Consider the following 6000-nt stretch of genomic DNA (forward strand, 5'->3'; position numbering starts at 1 on the left):
TTTGATTTAGGTCATACCTGAATGGTCTAGCGGTTTTCCCTACTTTCTTCAATTTAAGTCTGAATTTGGTAATAAGGAGTTCATGATCTGAGCCACAGTCAGCTCCTGGTCTTGTTTTTGCCGACTGTATAGAGCTTCTCCATCTTTGGCTGCAAAGAATATAATCAACCTGATTTTGGTGTTGACCATCTGGTGATGTCCACATGTAGAGTCTTCTCTTGTGTTGTTGGCAGAGGGTATTTGCTATGACCAGTGCATTTTCTTGGCAAAACTCTCTTAGTCTTTGCCCTGCTTCATTCCACATTCCAAGGCCAAATTTGCCTGTTACTCCAGGTGTTTTTTGACTTCCTACTTTTGCATTCCAGTCCCCTATAATGAAAAGGACATCTTTTGAGGGTGTTAGTTCTAAAAGGTCTTGTAGGTCTTCATAGAACCATTCAACTTCAGCTTCTTCAGCATTACTGGTCGAGGCATAGACTTGGATTACTGTGATATTGAATGGTTTGCCCTGGAGACAAACAGAGATCATTCTGTCATTTTTGAGATTGCATCCAAGTACTGCATTTCAGACTCTTTTGTTGACCATGATGTCTACTCCATTTCTTCTGAGGGATTCCTGCCCACAATAGTAGATATAATGGTCATCTGAGTTAAATTCACCCATTCCAGTCCATTTTAGTTCGCTGATTCCTAGAATGTCGACGTTCACTCTTGCCATCTCTTGTTTGACCACTTCCAATTTGCCTTGATTCGTGGACCTGACATTCCAGGTTCCTATGCAATATTGCTCTTTACAGCATCCGACCTTGCTTCTATCACCAGTCACATCCACAGCTGGGTATTGTTTTTACTTTGGCTCCATCCCTTCATTCTTTCTAGAGTTATTTCTCCACTGATCTCCAGTAGTATATTGGGCACCTACTGCCCTGGGGAGTTCCTCTTTCAGTATCCTATCATTTTGCCTTTTCATACTGTTCATGGGGTTCTCAAGGCAAGAATACTGAAGTGGTTTGCCATTCCCTTCTCCAGTGGACCACATTCTGTCAGAAAGTGAAGAGGAACTAAAAAGCCTCTTGATGCAAGTGAAAGAGGAGAGTGAAAAAGTTGGTTTAAAGCTCAACATTCAGAAAACTAAGATCATGGCATCTGGTCTCATCACTGCATGGGAAATAGATGGGGATACAGTGGAAAGTGTCAGACTTCATTTTGGGGGGCTCCAAAATCAGTACAGATGGTGATTGCAGCCATGAAATTAAAAGACGCTTACTCCTTGGAAGGAAAGTTATGACCAACCTAGACAGCATATTCAAAAGCAGAGACATTACTTTGCCAACAAAGGTCCATCTAGTCAAGGCTATGGTTTTTCCAGCGGTCATGTATGGATGTGAGAGTTGGACTGTGAAGAAAGCTGAGCACCGAAGAATTGATGCTTTTGAAGTGTGGTGTTGGAGAAGACTCTTGAGAGTCCCTTGGACTGCAAGGAGATCCAACCAGTCCATTCTGAAGGAGATCAGCCCTGGGGTTACTTTGGAAGTACTGATGCTAAAGCTGAAACTCCAATACTTTGGTCACCTGATGCAAAGAGTTGACTCGTTGGGAAAGACCCTGATGCTGGGAGGGATTGGGGGCAGGAAGAGAAGGGGACGACAGAGGATGAGATGGCTGGATGGCATCACTGACTCGATGTATATGAATCTGAGTGAACTGCGGGAGTTGATGATAGACAGGGAGGCCTGGCATGCTGTGATTCATGGGGTTGCAAAGAGTCAGACATGACTGAGTGCGTGAACTGAACTGAACTAAAGAAATTAATTGTGGCTGCTCCTCTTTGAAAAATAATTTTGCAAACCATCTCTAGGGAAGAATAAATGGAAATGCTTTCTGCCTTGGAAGAAAAGCTCTAAACTACTGCCCTTCCACCTGCAAGCAGGATAGAACCTCCATTTGGGTCACTGTCCCCTTTGTGGCCCACTTCTTGGTTCAATAAAGAGAATTTGTTGGGACTTCCCAGGTGGTCCAGTGGTTAACACTCTGCCTTGCAATGCAGGGGGAACAGGTTCAAACCCTGGTCAGAGAACTAAGATGCCATGGAGTAACTAAGCCCACATGCCTCAACTACTGAGGCTGCATGCCACAACGAGGGAGTCCACGTGCCCCAGTGAAAGATTTCACATGAGGCAACAAAGACCCCATGTGCCACAACTAAGACCAAACACAGCCAAATAAATAGATATATGCATAAATATTTATTATTTAAAATATTTATTATTGTTAATTTAAGACTGTTTGTTAATCTTAACCTCCTTCTCCTTTCAGCTTTATATCACTCATCATTCCCAAATCCTGAGGATTGACAAACCATGTCTCCGTGTCTAAGTTTGGAAAGAACTCAGATAATGAGGCCAGCGTCCCCATATCTAAAGGCACTTTATGTAATAAATTACAGTCTCCCATGGGCTTCCCTGGTAGCTCAGCTGGTAAAGAATCCATCTGCAATGCAGGAGACCCCTGTTTGATTCCCAGGTCAGGAAGATCTCCTGGAAAAGGGATAGGCTACCCACTCCAGTATTCTTAGACTTCCCTAGAGGCTCAGCTGGTAAAAAAAATCTGCCTGCAATGCAGGAGACCTGGGTTCAATCCCTGAGTTGGGGAGATCTCCTGGAAAAGGGAACAGCTACCCACTCCAGTATTCTGGACTATATAGTTCATGGAATTGCAAAGAGTGAAACACGACTGAACGACTTTCACTTAAGGTTATAGGAAATCTGAGTTTAAAGAGATTATATTGGAAACCAAGATACTAAAAATGACCTCATTTTCTTTACTTAAAAATATAATAATACTTTCTACCAGAAAGTGAAAGTGGATGGTGAAAAAGTTGGCCTAAAGCTCAACATTCAGAAAACGAAGATCATGGCATCTGGTCCCGTCACTTCATGGGAAATAGATGAGGAAACAGTGGAAACAGTGTCAGACCTTATTTTGGGGGTTTCCAAAATCACTGCAGATGGTGACTGCAGCCATGAAATTAAGAGACGCTTACTCCTTGGAAGAAAAGTTGTGACCAACCTAGATAGCATATTCAAAAGCAGAGACATTACTTTGCCGACTAAGCTCCGTCTAGTCAAGGCTATGGTTTTTCCTGTGGTCATGTATGGATGTGAGAGTTGGACTGTGAAGAAGGCTGAGCGCCAAAGAATTGATGCTTTTGAACTGTGGTGTTGGAGAAGACTCTTGAGAGTCCCTTGGACTGCAAGAGATCCAACCAGTCCATTCTGAAGGAGATCAGCCCTGGGATTACTTTGGAAGGAATGATGCTAAAGCTGACACTCCAGTACTTTGGCCACCTCATGCGAAGAGTTGACTCATTGGAAAAGACTCTGATGCTGGGAGGGATTAGGGGCAAGAGGAGAAGGGGACGACAGGGGATGAGATGGCTGGATGGCATCACTGACTCAATGGACGTGAATCTGAGTGAAATACGGGAGTTGGTGATGGACAGGGAGGCCTGGTGTGCTATGATTCATGGGGTCGCAAAGAGTCGGACACGACTGAGTGACTGAACTGAACTGAACTGACCAGAAAAAAGAAGGGAAAAATAAAAAAGGATTGACCAAGAAGGTGGCATCTATTGCCCAATATTCATATACCTATGGATGAGAATACAGAGTGCCTGGTCTTATCTACATTCCCAAGCATGTCTACAAACTGGGAACAGCTATGAGAGGATTTGCTAATTAGTGTCATGTTTACACATTTATTGTCAACTTTAATTACTTGTTTATTAGAACAGAGGCTTCCCTGTTTATTACCATCATTATGGTGTGTCAGTAAGAGATAATGTTTTTGAATTTCACAAGTATGTGTGAATTGCACAAATCTTGCCAGCCCTAGCTAGGACTGTCAGTGAAAATGCTCAGAGAAGATCATTCTCAAGGAGGCACAGAATCTAATATTCACTAATAAGGAGTTATCTTGCCTGAAAGAACTGCAAACATTCCCCTAAGCAAGGAATTTGCAGCAAGATCCTTCTTACTTCAGTTCAGTCGCTCAACCATGTTCAACTCTTTGCAAACCCATGGACTACAGCACGCCAGTCTTACTCAGACTCATGTCCATTGAGTCAGTGATGCCATTCAACCATCTCAGCCTCTGTCGTCCCCTTCTCCTCCTGCCTTCCATCTTTCCAAGCATCAGGGTCTTTTCCAGTGAGTCAGTTATTTGCATCAGTTGGCCAAAGTACTGGAGTTTCAGCTTCAGTGTCAGTCCTTCCAATGAATATTCAGGACTGATTTCCTTTAGGATGAACTGGTTGGATCTCCTTGCAGTCCAAGGGACTCTCAAGAGTCTTCTCCAACACCACACTTCAAAAGCATCAATTCTTCGGTGCTCAGTTTTCATTATTGTCCAACTCTCACATCCATACATGACTATTGGAAAAACCATATAGTCAAAAGCTTTTTGACTAGATGGACTTTTGTTGGCAAATAATGTCTCTGCTTTTCAATATGCTATCTAGGTTGGTCATAACTTTCCTTCCAAGGAGTAAGTGTCTTTTAATTTCATGGCTGCAGTCACCATCTGCAGTGATTTTGGAGCCCAAAAAAATGAAGTCTGACACGGTTTCCACTGTTTCCCCATTTGTTTCCCGTAAAATGATGGGACCAGATGCCATGATCTCAGTTTTCTGAATGTTGAGCTTTAAGCCAACTTTTTCACTCTCCTCTTTCACTTTCATCAAGAGGCTCTTTAGCTCTTCTTCGCTTTCTGCCATAAGGGTGGTGTCATCTGCATATCTGAGGTTATTGATATTTCTCCCGGCAATCTTGATTTCAGCTTGTGTTTCTTCCAGCCCAGCTTTTCTCATCATGTACTCTGCATATAAGTTAAATAAGCAGGGTGACAATAAACAGCCTTGACATACTCCTTTTCCTATTTGGAACCAGTCTTTGTTCCACGTCCAGTTCTGACTGTTGCTTCCTGACCTGCATACAGATTTCTCAAGAGGCAGGTAAGATGGTCTGGTATTCCTATCTCAGAATTTTCCACAGTTTATTGTGATCCACACAGTCAAAGGCTTTGGCATAGTCAATAAAGCAGAAATAGATGTTTTTCTGGAACTCTCTTGCTTTCTCCATGATCCAGCGGATGTTGGCAATCTGATCTCTGGTTCCTCTGCCTCTTCTAAAACCAGCTTGAACATCTGGAAGTTCATGGTTCATGCACTGTTGAAGCCTGATTTGGAGAATTTTGAGCATTACTTTACTAGCATGTGAGATGAGTACAATTGTGCAGTAGTTTGAGCATTCTTTGGCATTGCCTTTCTTTGGGATTGGAATGAAAACTGACCTTTTCCAGTCCTGTGGCCACTGCTGAGTTTTCCAAATTTGCTAGCATATTGAGGGCAGCACTTTCACAGCATCATCTTTCAGGATTTGAAATAGCTCAACTGGAATTCCATCACCTCCACGAGCTTTGTTCGTGGTGATGCTTCCTAAGGCCCACTTGACTTCACATTCCAGGATGTCTGGCTCTAAGTGAGTGATTACACCATTGTGATTATCTGGGTCATAAAGATCTTTTTTGTACAGTTCTTCTGTGCATTCTTGCCACCTCTTCTTCATATCTTCTGCTTCTGTTAGGTCCATACCATTCCTGTCCTTTATTGAGCCCATCTTTGCATGAAATGTCCCCTTGGTGTCTCTAATTTTCTTGAACAGATCTCTAGTCTCTCCCATTCTATTGTTCTCTATTTCTTTGCATTGATCCCTGAGGACGGCTTTCTTATCTCTCCTTGCTATTCTTTGGAATTTTGCATTCAAATGAGTATATGTTTCTTTTTCTCCTTTGTTTTTCACTTCTCTTCTCTTCACAGCTATTTGTAAGGCCTCCCCAGACAGCCATTTTGCTTCTTTGCATTTCTTATTCTTGGGGATGGTCTTGATCCCTGTCTCCTGTACAATGTCATGAGCCTCTACCCATAGTTCATCAGGCACTCTG

This window comes from Ovis canadensis, chromosome 2 (genome assembly GCF_042477335.2).
Source record: "Ovis canadensis isolate MfBH-ARS-UI-01 breed Bighorn chromosome 2, ARS-UI_OviCan_v2, whole genome shotgun sequence".
NCBI classification, from domain to species: domain Eukaryota; kingdom Metazoa; phylum Chordata; class Mammalia; order Artiodactyla; family Bovidae; genus Ovis; species Ovis canadensis.